Below are 14733 nucleotides of genomic sequence, written 5' to 3'. Positions count from 1 at the left end.
TTTTGCTCGCTCCTTCTCGCCACCGTTACTCCTAAAACTTCCCACTCTTCCTAAACAACCAAATTCCACATGTTGCCATTTATATGTTTGTGATTGGTCGACATGGTACACTTGAAAACCAATAAGAAAGGGTATTGAGTGGAAAAGGGATGTTTGAGATATGACAAAAAGTCTACCGCTCATTTTGTCAAGGACCTAAGTCGGTAGGATGAAAGTCCAAGAATCATCCAGTGACCACTAGGAACCATTAAGCATTAGGCACTGAGAGAGTAGACAAGGTGGGGGAAGTCCTAGATGAAAGGAGCCAAATGATAATAGAGCACAAGGTGGGCACAGAGATGATTAATACCATTTTCCTCTCCCATTTACTGTTCATTAACTTACTGTCTGCCATAATGGCCTGAGCTAGGATCATTAGAACAAACACAGATAAAATGAGAGAACAGGAGGAGGTGAGATGGAGGGAGGGCAAAAAGCATGTTGATTAGTGCAACAGTTATCCACATCTTAATTAAGCTGACTGCTACTGTTTTGCTGTGAAAAGGTGACGCTGACAAAGCCACCACTTTATTCTGTCTATCCAATGTTTTTTGCTTTGTTTTTATAGTATTTCTTTATTAAAATTTACATTCACAATACAGTAATTATGGTAGCATTCTTTTCACTTTTTGTGTTCCTGACCAAGCCAGAAAGAGAACAGGCGGAGCAATAAAGGTAGATAACACCTAACTGGATGTGCTCTTAGGGAACCGTAACACATACATTTTCAGTTATGGTAAAGCACTGCCAGAGATAAAGCAATAAGGTATCATGAATCTCAGTAGCAGCTTATAAAGATGAACACATTCAGCTGAATTTGGAGAGCAACTGAAATACATTTCAATTTGTGTCACCTTTATACCTTATAAAATAGTAAACTACCGAACTGACAAAATGTTTTATTAAATCAGAATCAGAATCGTGTTTATTGGCCAAGTATATGTGCAGACACATACAGGGAATTTGGTTCCGGTAGATGGTGGCTCTCAAGCACAGCAATGTAAATCACACACACACACACACACACACACACACACACACACACACACACACGTGTCTATATATACACATTACACATACATACACAAAGCTGTGTAAACCAACTATAAATAACGAATCTAAACTTATATAAATAAAATACAGAAATGAATGAGGTGGAATGAATACTACAAAATGTACATAAGGTGCAGCTGCAGTCTGGCAGTGGGAGCAGTGTGACAGGTCAACTGTTAAGAAGGGAGATGGCAAGGGGAAAGAAACTGTTCCTGTGTCGGGTGGTCCTGGTCTGCAGGCTTCTGTACCGTCTGCCAGAGGGCAGCAGATCAAAAAGTCTGTGTGCAGGGTGTGAGGGGTCTGTGATGATTTTCCCTGCCCGTTTCCTGGTTCTTGAGAGGTACAGATCCTGGACGGAGGGCAGGGGGGCGCCGATGATCCTTTCTGCTGCCCGTACAGTCCGCTGCAGTCTGCTCCTGTCCTGTTTAGTGGCTGCTCCATACCAGACTGTGATAGAGGAGCACAGGACAGACTCAATGACCGCAGTGTAGAACTGGATCAGCAGCTCCTGTGGAAGACTGTACTTCCCCAGTTGTCTCAGGAAGTACATCCTCTGCTGGGTCTTTTTGAGGATGGAGTTGATGTTGGTCTCCCACTTCAGGTCCTGGGAGATGGTTGTACCCAGGAACTTGAAGGTCTTCACAGTTGACACAGGGCTGTCCGATATGGTGAGGGGGAGCAGAGTTGAGGGATGTCTCCTGAAGTCCACTGTCATCTCTACAGTCTTAAGAGTGTTCAGCTCCAGACTGTGCTGACTGCACCAGAGTACCAGCCGCTCAACTTCTTGCCGGTATGCAGACTCATCACCATCTTGAATGAGGCCAACGACAGTGGTGTCATCTGCAAACTTTAGGAGTTTGACAGCCGAGTTCTTGGAGGTGCAGTCGTTAGTGTAGAGGGAGAACAGTAGTGGTGAGAGGACACATCCTTGAGGGGCACCAATACTGAGGGACCGGGTTTCAGAGGTGATCTCCCCCAGCCTCACTTGCTGCTTTCTGTCTGTCAGGAAGCTGGTGATCCACTGACAGGTAGCTGGTGACACGCTGAGCTGGGAGAGTTTGGAGGAAAGAAGTTCAGGCACAATGGTGTTAAAAGCCGAACTAAAGCCCACAAATAGGACTCTGGCATAAGTTCCCGGGCGGTCGAGGTGTTGCAGGATGTAATGCAGCCCCATGTTCACTGCATCATCCACCGACCTGTTTGCCCGGTAGGCAAACTGCAGAGGGTCCAGCTGGTGGCCTGTAATGTCTTTTAGATGGGCTAATACCAGTCGTTCGAAGGATTTCATGACCACAGACGTCAAGGTGACAGGTCTGTAGTCATTCAGTCCTGTGATGGTGGGTTTCTTGGGAACAGGGATGATGTTGGAGCGTTTGAAGCAGGAGGGAACTTCACACAGCTCCAGGGATCTGTTGAAGATGCAAGTAAAGATGGGAGCCAGCTGTTCAGCACAGGTTTTGAGGCAGGAGGGTGAGACGCCGTCTGGTCCGGGGGCTTTCCTGGGCTTCTGTTTCTGGAATAGTCGGCTCACATCCTGAGTGTGTATTTTGAGTTTCAGGGAGGAGGAAAGGGGGGTGAGAGGTGTGGTGGAGGTCGTTGAGTCTGGATTGGAGAGGGTGGTGGTGGTCGTTGAGTCTGGATTGGAGAAGGTGGTGGTGGTTGTTGAGTCTGGATTGGGGAGGGTGGGGGTGGTCATTGAGTCTTGATTGGGGAAGGGCAGGGTGAAGGGGGGAGAGATGGAAGGTGTGTTGGGGGTCAATGTCTGAAGCAATGTCCCTGGGGAGGGGAGGGTGGGGTGTGGGAGTCTGTCCGTCTCAAACCTGCAATAGAAAGTGTTTAACTCGTTGTCTCAAAATGTCTCAAAACTCAAGTGACTCCAGGATAAATAATAAAAATATCTTGTGTTAACATGTTATTGTGGGAAATGGGAAGCAAAGCATTACAGTAGTGCTACAGTAGTGGCACTGTGTCCATTCCTTAAGTGTATCTCTACCAGCTCCAAAAGCATTACCAAATGCATCATTATGTTACCAGTATTTCAAGCCAAATCTAAAAAAAAATATTTACACATATACAAACCTGAAACTTTTCCTGAAGTGTATCAAACATATGATTCAAACGCACAGTTAACATTGTGGAAGAGTGCATGTTTAAACCAAAAAACTGGGCATAATATTTTTTCTAAACCTAATCAAGTCATCTGGCAGCTAAATGTTACTCTATTAACAAGAACTCTTAACTTACAACTCTTAACCATTTGGCTTCAGTAGCATCAGTTTACTGGCGTTATATGAACGTGATTGCAAGGGAAACTGCGGCAAGTCACGTGATCAAGGTCAACAGCAAAGGTTGTTGAGAGGTCATTATTAACATCATAACACATCAAAAATGACTTTCCATTGCTATTGTATAGCCGGAGCTATACATTTCTTACAGTGTTTATTTTGATGACAGAACTGGGTTTTTTTTGCTTGTTCCTCATGATTTTTTCCCCCACATATGTACAATGACAGTCTTAAGTCAGAATCTTTCTGGCAAACAGCAAATTAATTTATTTACTGTTATTAATAATATAATATTAAAAACATTATTAATATAACTTAATACTTGCGCACATCTGCTGAACGGAAAAATTTACTTTTCTTTCTTCATTCTTTCCTACATTTCAATTTACCTACATAATGCAGTATTGCATCTGAGGACTAAGTGCTGAGCTATATCTGTTTTGTAAGACACTATCTTATAAATACTAGGAGTAGGATTCACACTAAAACAGATGATATTGGGAAAAATGACTCCCTCTTATCTATCGCTCCCAACAGAAAGAGCAGGCCCATATAAACAGGATTATCATCATTCTTCCATCAAAGAACGCCCTAGAGACTGGAGTAAAATGACTGATGAACATATGGGATTATGGTGAGAAGAGAACAAGTGGAGAAAAAGGGAGTGCGTGAGTGGTGACGTGGAGTGACGGAGCAGGTGGACTTTCATTTATCTTGTCCATCCTGACGTGTAGTGGGGGCCTCAGGCTGGCTGTCAACCGCTGTGATGGATGACAGATAAGTAGTGAAAAACATGTAGATTCAAATGCAAGTTATGCAAGCCACACGCAAAGGTGTAACAACAAAAATGGGCACCGTTTAGAAAAACTGTAATGTGTAGTAATTCGCCTACATTTAGGTTTTATTCTGTAAAATTAAAATGAATGAACGTGTTAAATAATTAACTCACATATGATACCAAAATCTTTTTCCTAGTCCTGTCATTTAAGGGGAAGTAATTAGAATTAGCAAGAAAAGCTGAAGTTATGTTCCTTATTTTAAGGGATATTCTAGTTATTGGTTTTCCATATCACAGCAGTAACTTTGGGGAAAATATTTCAAACTTAAGCCAATGATGGTTAGATATAACTTTTACTCAAATGATCAGTTTAAAATCCTAATATGCTCTTGATAAACCACTTTTTCACTTGACAAAGGTTGCTTTCCCAGAGTTAAAGTATATAACCTCAAATTATGCTTATGCAAATTTTAAAGGAAGATTTCTGCTCTTGAATTAACTCTTACATCACTTAATTAAAAGTTGTTAGACATATGTGTCTGTTCCTTCAGTCGTGTAAAAATCCATCTATTCCAGGTGCAAGTCTACTCCAAAATAACATTTGTACACCCTGAATAGGTACCCATGCTGTATTTGGAAGGGATGTTGGTGTGATAGGCCCGCCAGTACTTTAAGTATGGACTTGCATAACTAAATTTTTGTTAGGTTAAGTAATTTGTCTTCACCAGCAATAACAATTCACAGAGAGTCCCAACAGGCACTAGCTTAACCTCATCAATTATAGCAGCCTGATTTGGTTTGAATAGACCCATGCATCTTACACGGGTAGCATTTTTAAGAATTATCATGAAGCCAATAACCCAGTTATAGTATAAATAAGTCTCTTAAAATAATGCTTTCCTAGTGCAGTGAAAATGAGGTTGCATTAAATAAGCTTTCCATCAACTAATCAAATAAGCAGTATTGTTATTATTACTTTAGAGTTTACGAAAATCCACATCTTTGATTTAAAGATATGTACAAGATATTTGAAATATAATTAAGAAGGTGCGATTTCATACTTATTGAAACCTTTTATTGAAACCTTGTGTGTATTTTAGGATTTGTATCAATTTTCTTCCATTTAACTGAATCTGGATCAACATGAGATACGCCAGGCGTTGTTTCTGACATTCCTTTGCCCAGAAATGATTTTAAGTACTAAACAGTTAATAAATATATATCACCCACTTCACAGAAGGCAGCAATAAATTCAAGCTGTTTTAAAAAAGCTAACTTTATACTGTTACAACTGACATTTCCTCCATTTTATGTTGTGGTTGACATAATAGACCTCAGTTTAAGCAAAGGGGAAGATTACGCCTTCTACAAAATGTATTTAGCTTTCAAATAAAATTATCGATCATAAGAACCTTGTAAAGCATGCGCTATTTCATACAACACTAATTTTCTTCTATTTTCAACACAATTTAAAGCATTTTCCACATGATGGATGTTCTAGTCTGTTTTGCTTTCATTCAATGTTGCAAAAAAAATGATAATTTAGTTTAAGGGACAAAGAACATAACTTTACACAGTTTCCTCTCTTGAGACATGACTATGAGCCCTGGCACGAGAGAGATTTTTTAGGACATAGAAATGAATGAGGGCTGCAGGCAGGACAGGATCTAACCCAAATAATACGACTAAAATTGTTTGTCCAAAATTTTCAACCTTGTAAAGGCTTTTCTTACTCCTGCTTTCATAGCTATTTGTAAAGCAAAAATGGAGGCAGTGTTATTTCTCTCATTCACAGTTCTCTCTCACCCTGTATGTCTGTGCTATGGGTCTGCTAGACCACTGAGGAATTGCCAACTCTGACCCAGTTCTCTATGAATCATACCACCATATGCTGCTGTACACACCCTTTGCACTCACCAGCTTGCTTTACCACCCAAACACCTCAAAAAGACAACTAGCAAGCACACACTTCTTTAATCTGATAGCTTTAGTCATAAGGAGGAAACACAGAGACATTGCAGCAGTCTATTGAGGCTGAAGGCAAACCTGGATAGGAAAAACTGCATATTAAATTTAATTATACTTTGAACTAGAATCCAAGTCCAGTGTTCCTTGAACTTCAGTGCTGGGCTACTAACATAGATCAAAGAGCTAAATGCCAGAAGTGGCATAGACTATACATGACTTACGCCCATTAATTTAGTCCAATTTGATACTGCACCTAAGTCACATAGCCGTGTCTCCCCGTTATAGTGCTAAATACAAGTGTTTTTCTATGTCAAGAGAAAAGTAGAAGTCAAAGACTTCCACTTGCAGTGTAAAGAGAAAATATTGTGCATATAGCCATGTGAGAAAGCTCTCTGACAACTCAGAGTCAGATTTATTGTATATGCCAGCACAAAAACCCGTCTTTTGGCATTACAAAAATAAATAAAGAGACATAGTTTCAAAGGCAATGACAGTTGTTTTTCTAAATGGCCTTTAGGGCTGTGCGATATGACCAAAATCTCAAATCTCATATGACATTTCTTATCCCAATAATGGTATATATCGTAAATTAGTGCATTTTCTGTAAATTCTGTGAATCTCAGGCAAATCGACTTGTGTGAAGTGTTTTCAGTTGGGCGTCGTGTACCTGGAGCCGAGTGTTTTGACCGATGCATGAAACTATACATTTTTAGAGGTAATTGGTAACTAGGGATGGGTATCGTTTAGGTTTTATCCGATACCGGTGCCAAACCGGTACTTTTGAAGCGGTGCAGGTGCTTAAATGGTGCTCAAACCGGTGCTTAAAGAATGGAGAACACAAAATTGGTCCAAAAACCTCTCATGTTCAGCTGTATTTTTGTAAAAAGATAACAATGTTAGCCTTTTCTGCAGCTATAGAGCATATATGGTATCACTCTTGGCTGGAAGCAGTGCTTAAACAATGGAAAAAACACAAACTTTGTCCAAAAACCTCTCATGTTTAACTGTTTCCCACTTTTTCTTTGGTCATTTTAGCCTTTTTGGCCACGGTGAAGGGAGTATCTGCCATCAAACAAGAGGACAGCCGCATGTAGCTATGATGATGTTTGCTAGTTCACCTTACATGCATTAATGTAATAACGTGGTTAGCCTACTCAACGTAAATTACACACGAACAACATTAAGCTACTCACGCAGAGAAGAACGGCTGCTGCTGCATCATCATCCTCATCATTTCTGCTACACTGGCAGGGCTAGGGGCCAGGACTCTCCTCTTCAGGTTTTTGGGGGATGTTGCTAACTCCGGGTCCGATAACAGGCACCACACCCGCAGTAGATTAGATATGCTCGGTGTGAGGTCTTGCAGCAAGCTATCAAATACGGTGCATTTTTCGGCTTTAAAAAAAAACGCTATGCGTCGCCAGGTGTTTCATCGGATTTGAGGTGTTACCTCCTTTGACAGTATCACAGTATCAGCTTAAAGCACTTGTTGCAGGCTGCTGAGTTTGCATATTTTGCTGTGAAGTACAGCCAGACTTTTGACCGCTTCGCCTTGGGCATTTTTAATCTGTAGCTCTGCTCTAAAAGAACGTACGTAACTGGCCCCGCCTACTATCCTCGGAAACGTAAAATGATTGGCTAGAATCTAAAGTGTATCACAGCTCAGGAAAAAAAAAGCACCGAAATAAAGCACCGAAATGTGCGCTGCTTTTCGGTCTGGTTACTACCGTTTATGTCAGATACCGGTACCCATCCCTATTGGTAACGGACGCCATTTTTTTGGTATTTATTACACGGCATTCTGCGGGGAAGCCTGTACTAACTTTTGAGTCGAACGTTCATTTTGAGCACCTGACGGCTCTTTTTCGCTTCTCATCCCTAAACTCTCTCCTTACTCTTTCACATGATTCTTGTGTAGGTGGTTGAAGAGGTTTACCGTGTTTGAGTCTGAGGTGGGGACCGCTTGGCAGCATAATTTGCATAGTACAGTCTTCTGGTCTGTGTCAGACCTTTCATAGCCAAACCACGTCCATGCTACAGAGGTAGCCCCTCATTTAGGAATAAGATCCTCGATTTGTTTTGACTGGTCCTTCTGTTTGGAACTACCTGGTTCTGCCTCATCTTCACTGGCTAGGCAGGTACTCGCTGTGCCTGCATCCACGTGCTGACTGAAGCACCATTTATAGTTACCTTATGATTTTATTTGAGGTAATTTGCTTGATGCATATTGTGAAATTTGATGTTTGAGAATAATGTACATGATTTTAATTTATTTTGAAAAGTCTCAACAGAATCTTGAGCTTTATTCTGAAAGGGTTATGTAGAAGATAAACAAGCGGACAGCTTGTTTATTTCTGTTATTTTAAATATATTTTAAATGCGGTTATTTTAAATATATACTAGCAAGTTAAGAGCACAGGTTTGTGATTGGCTCTCATCATATCTAAAGGGCAGAAGTTTTAATGTTTTAATTAGTTTGAGATTTGTGCAACTCAATATTAAATTAGGAGTTCCCCAAAGTATGCTTAAGTACTGCGTAAGTAACTTTAAGTAGTGTGTCATTTCAAGGGAATTTTGCAAAAAAACAAAACAGCAATATTTCCCATTGTACATTGAAAATACACTGTACTTTTCAGGGCACAGGCCATGTTATGAAGTGGATTAATCTTGCCTTTTGCACCTTTATATTTTTATATACAGTGGGGCAAAAAAGTATTTAGTCAGCCACCGATTGTGCAAGTTCCCCCTCCTAAAATGATGACAGAGGTCAGTAATTTGCACCAGAGGTACACTTCAACTGTGAGAGACAGAATGTGAAAAAAAAATCCATGAATCCACATGGTAGGATTTGTAAAGAATTTATTCGTAAATCAGGGTGGAAAATAAGTATTTGGTCAATAACAAAAATACAACTCAATACTTTGTAACATAACCTTTGTTGGCAATAACAGAGGTCAAACGTTTACTATAGGTCTTTACCAGGTTTGCCCACACAGTAGCTGGTATTTTGGCCCATTCCTCCATGCAGATCTTCTCGAGAGCAGTGATGTTTTGGGGCTGTCGCCGAGCAACACGGACTTTCAACTCCCGCCACAGATTTTCTATGGGGTTGAGGTCTGGAGACTGGCTAGGCCACTCCAGGACTTTCAAATGCTTCTTACGGAGCCACTCCTTTGTTGCCCGGGCGGTGTGTTTTGGATCATTGTCATGTTGGAAGACCCAGCCTCGTTTCATCTTCAAAGTTCTCACTGATGGAAGGAGGTTTTGGCTCAAAATCTCACGATACATGGCCCCATTCATTCTGTCCTTAACATGGATCAGTCATCCTGTCCCCTTGGCAGAAAAACAGCCCCATAGCATGATGTTTCCACCCCCATGCTTCACAGTAGGTATGGTGTTCTTGGGATGCAACTCAGTATTCTTCTTCCTCCAAACACGACGAGTTGAGTTTATACCAAAAAGTTCTACTTTGGTTTCATCTGACCACATGACATTCTCCCAATCCTCTGCTGTATCATCCATGTGCTCTCTGGCAAACTTCAGACGGGCCTGGACATGCACTGGCTTCAGCAGCGGAACACGTCTGGCACTGCGGGATTTGATTCCCTGCCGTTGTAGTGTGTTACTGATGGTGACCTTTGTTACTTTGGTCCCAGCTCTCTGCAGGTCATTCACCAGGTCCCCCCGTGTGGTTCTGGGATCTTTGCTCACCGTTCTCATAATCATTTTGACCCCACGGGATGAGATCTTGCGTGGAGCCCCAGATCGAGGGAGATTATCAGTGGTCTTGTATGTCTTCCATTTTCTGATGATTGCTCCCACAGTTGATTTTTTCACACCAAGCTGCTTGCCTATTGTAGATTCACTCTTCCCAGTCTGGTGCAGGTCTACAATACTTTTCCTGGTGTCCTTCGAAAGCTCTTTGGTCTTGACCATGGCGGAGTTTGGAGTCTGACTGTTTGAGGCTGTGGACAGGTGTCTTTTATACAGATGATGAGTTCAAACAGGTGCCATTCATACAGGTAACGAGTGGGGGACAGAAAAGCTTCTTACAGAAGACGTTACAGGTCTGTGAGAGCCAGAGATTTTCCTTGTTTGAGGTGACCAAATACTTATTTTCCACCCTGATTTACGAATAAATTCTTTACAAATCCTACCATGTGGATTCATGGATTTTTTTTTTCACATTCTGTCTCTCACAGTTGAAGTGTACCTCTGGTGCAAATTACTGACCTCTGTCGTCATTTTTTTTTTTTTTTTTTTTTTTCTAAATGACATCAGAAACAGCAGTATGCGACATTACGTGATGGCAGAGCTTCAGTTCATCCTTTGTCTTTTTTTTTTTTTTTTTTAAATAAATAGGACAGGGGGAATGAATGAGAGAAAGAGGGGGAGAGAAAGAAAGAAAACCAAAGGGGAGAAGAGACGGTGAGAAGGGGGGGGGAAGAGAGAGAAAAAAAAAAAAGAACTCCTGGGTCACCTGTATGGAGGAAAAAAAAAAACAAACAAACAAAAAAAACAAACAGAGGAGACAGCAAACAACAAAGAGCAACATAATAATAGAGAAAACAAAGCACCATCACAATAAACTAGCTAGTCATAGATATCAATATTTACTAAATAATAAACGATATTGTGCAGCACGCAAGATAGACAGCGCACAGTGTGCTTTGAGGCAGCAGCCAAGAAAGCTTTAGTCCGCGTCTGTGAATACCCATGTGTGCATACCTGTGTGGATCAGCATGCTTGCATTCCAAAGGTTTCTCCATGTAATGATCTGCTAGGGAGTGTGGGGGGGCCACAGCCCCGTCCTCCAGGGTGTGAAGCGGGTATGGAGGAGATCAAAACTCCAGACATCCAGAGGCCCCCAGAACACAAGAGACCATGGAAGACCAACAGAGGGGCAGCCGCGCCACTGTTCCAGTAAGAGCTGAGGAGAGTCCCAGATGAGGGCTCGCCCAGCAGCCGCGGAGCAGAAGTCAGGGGGAGTTGCAGTGACGCGCCCGTGAGCTCCGCCGGCCCCCAGCCGTGCCTGAGTGACCGAGCCCCAGGCCGAGAGGCCGGGGGCACCCCACCTCCAAAGTGGCCCGAGCGAGCCCCAGGCCCCAGGCCCCGACAAGCGGCCGCCAAGGAGTGAGCTGGTGTGTACCCGGACGCCCACCCCCAGACACAAAGAACCACCAACACACCGACACCTGAGGGAGTCCGCCACCGGCAGGGGAAGTGGTGGTGGGTGGAGATAGGCCTCCAAACCTTGGAGGGCCTGAGGTGTCCCCAGAGAGGTGGCGTCTGATACCCAACCTGACATATAGACACAGACATACAGGCACACACAGACACAAACATCCATTCCCACCCTCATGCTCTCATATGCACTCACTCCACACTCAACCAACGTGGAGACAGACATAAAGAGACGCTGTACACACAATCACACTCCCCAAGCGTACTCTACAAACCGGGTCTAGGTACCCTTGCCCCTGGAGGGGGGAATTGCACCCAGACCCAGGTGGTGTTACCCTTTTCCCTGCGGTGGGGAAAGGCAGACCACCCCGACTCTGCAGCAGCAGGGAGGCCCCACACCCCAGACCGCAGTCGGACGGCCAACTCCTCCTACTAGCCCTCCCGCTCCAGCAGGCCGCAGAGAATGGGGGTGGGAGAAGACTCCAAACCTCCCTCCACCCGCTCATTGTAGTGTTGATGCATATGTGTTCTAAGGTGCAATTAAAACCCAGGAGGGCATGGAGCTACCTGCCAAGGAGCAGCAGGTAAGCGCATAGTCCCTCCTGCTAGCCCTCAATGACTAAGTGTATTTAAAATTGAGAGGTGGGCAACGACGTCAGGGGTGAGGTATACACCCTGATGGTAATTTGGACTCCGTGATTGTGCCCACCCCCAAGATCCTATATGTATGTGTAATGAGAGTGTGAATAATGTGAATGTCTAAGTTGTGGGATAAAATTGAGGCAGAGGCAGCCAGAAGGGGACGGGGGGGGGGGGGGGGGTAGCCTCCTCTGCACCCTGGTGACATACCCCCACTCCAAGGCCCTGCATGTGTGGGTGGTTGTGGAGGAGCGGGAAGAGGGAGGCAGCTGGAGATGGGGAGGGAAGGAAGGGAGGGGCAGGTAACCCCTCCCTGGGGCCAGCTCCCCCGCTGACCCCAGTAGGCACTCCCACCCTCCGCGACTCGCCAGGGAAGGGGGGCCCAGGCCCATCAGACCGGGGCACAGTGCAGTAGCGCCCCCCGGCTCCACAGAGCCCTGGACAGTCCACCCAACCCCACCACAGAGAAAACTGCACCCACCCCACCATCCACACATCTTCCAGACTACATAAGACGGTAAACGCCCAGGCTGAGATCTTCCTCCACCTCTCCTGTATCTCCCCCTCCTGCAGAGAGTTCCTGAAGAGAAGAAAGCTCCTGCAAGATGTGACCATCCCCCCCACCAGTTGAAGAGCCCCCCAGGCAGCTCGACGCACCGGCGGCACCCTGCTCCAGGGCCGGGCCCCCATGCACCCACCCGCCCACAACCCCGGCAACGCACCAACCAGGACCCAAGCCCCCGAGGCCCGGCCCGGGCCCCAGCCCAGAGACGGAGCGCCCCCAGAACCTCACGCCCATCCCGGACCCACCCAGGGGCAGCCAGGTTGCCAGGTCAGTAACCCACGTCCATCAGCACAGACCCTCCCCTAGCCCCGCTGCACGCAGCCGCGAGGAAACAGTCACCTGAGAGCCAACAGAGCCCCCAACCGGACGTGACCGCTACCCCGGGTTGAGCCCCCCAAGGAAGATGCCTCCGGGGAACCCCCCGACGCCCTAAGCCTGTCCCTACCCCCTCACCAATCACAACAGTGAAGGCGGGACCAAACTATGACCCCCCACCCCCACTAGGTGATGGAGCTGATAAAAGGGGCCCAGAGCAATTGATCTAATGTGGTGGCAGAGGCTGTGTCAAGACTAATGTAATCTAATAGATAATTTCTATATTGGTTAGAATTAAGATTATTTTTATTTTTCCAGTTCATGAGGACTGTTTTCTTGGCTATGCATAGGGCAGTGAAGATCATATGGGCTATATTCTTTTCTGAAGTGACATTATCTAAGCTGCCCAGTAGACACACTAAGGGGGAAGTTGGAATGTTACATTTCAGACACTGATAAGTCTTCACATATCTCGCGCCAAAACTTTTGCACTGGTGGACAGAACCAAAGAGCGTGGATGTAATTGTCTGGTGTATTGCCTTGACAGTGTGAGCAGTTGTTGGAAGATGTAAAGCCCATCTTGAACATCCGATGACCTGTATAGTGCACTCTATGAAGTATTTTGTATTGTATTAATTGCAGACGTCATTTTAAGTGGGGGAACTTGCACAATCGGTGGCTGACTAAATACTTTTTTGCCCCACTGTATTTATTTAGTATTCATTATATTGATGTGCATAGGTGCTCTATTATTCAGCTGTCTATTATTCAGTGTTATTTTACAAATGTAAATTTTATAAGGACTTTTCTCCATCACCATCATTTCCTGTAGAATATACCAGCAACATTAATTACACAGTACCTAAAATCACATGTGCATTTACTTTTAATATAATTATTTATTCTTGTCTGTAAAATACATGATTATATGCAGTACATACAATTGCTTACACAGTACTTAAACTTGCACCTTGCATAATTTGCACCTCTTTCCTGTAAAATACCTGTTATGTAACACTTAAAAATGCATTAACTAAAATAACTTACACGTTATTTAAAATTACTTGAAGACTCAGTTTCACTTACAGTATTTTTATTTCTTTTCTTGTGTCTATCCTAGCATGCCTACCTTTGGGTTTTTGAAGGTAACTTAAATTACATTGGAGTTTCAAATAAAATACAAATAAAATAAAAATATATTTAATTAAGGTTAATTATACCCTTAGTCACGGTCAATATTATACAGTGTTACTAATCTATCTTTCAATATTGAATATCAATATTTTTCTTTTCAAGTGTAATTACATTTTGCTTAGAATAATATTTGTTAAATTAATAATTTTTTGAAATATTGGTATTGTTCCATAATCTCTAATTACATAAAAAATAATAGAACACTTTAAGTTTAAGGCTAGTTTTTTCAAGTGATGGAACGTAATAGAAGCTGCTCAATAGCAAAGCTGAGTATAATCAATCTCAGCGAATCTCTTTTTTTATATATCTGTTTCAGTGCACTGAGAAGCCAATTGCATGAAAACTGCCATCTGTCTTCTACCAGACTAAATAAAAAGGGGAGTCAAAGAATCATTACTTAAATGTGCAAGCTATTCAGTGTTTGAATAACAGTGATTAAATACATTTGGGCATTGGAAGTACCATCAGCCAATGAGTCCACTAGATGGTATTGCAGCAGCACTAACATTAAAACTAAAATTTACATTACAATTTCAGAAACTGTTCCCGAAAGAAGCTCCATATGTTGTTTCTGAAAGCTGTTATTACGACCTCCCATGAAGCACCAGCTTCCATGGATGTTGTTTTCTGGGCTTTTCTTTTTGTTCCAGTTATAGCTTTTACTTATTTCTAAATTTTACTTAAAAACTGAAAGGCTTTTGTTTTCTCAGGCT

General features: G+C 43.2%; 1 protein-coding gene and 1 pseudogene across 1 annotated transcript in view; one reads left to right on the top strand and one right to left on the bottom strand.

Moving 5' to 3' along the window:
* The window catches only part of LOC146567938 (uncharacterized), a 106123-nt pseudogene extending 98055 nt beyond the window's left edge, over window positions 1-8068 (top strand).
* The window catches only part of ca10a (carbonic anhydrase 10 (inactive)a), a 324330-nt gene that overhangs the window by 158388 nt on the left and 151209 nt on the right, over window positions 1-14733 (bottom strand). The gene's annotated exons all lie outside the window — the stretch shown is intronic.

This window comes from Mchenga conophoros, linkage group LG8 (assembly GCF_057382185.1).
Source record: "Mchenga conophoros isolate Kocher_MC1m ecotype Shallow Benthic linkage group LG8, M_conophoros_male_GT1.1, whole genome shotgun sequence".
NCBI classification, from domain to species: Eukaryota; Metazoa; Chordata; class Actinopteri; order Cichliformes; family Cichlidae; genus Mchenga; species Mchenga conophoros.
Note: the sequence above shows the minus strand (reverse complement) of the source record. Positions and strands in the feature narration are given on the sequence as shown.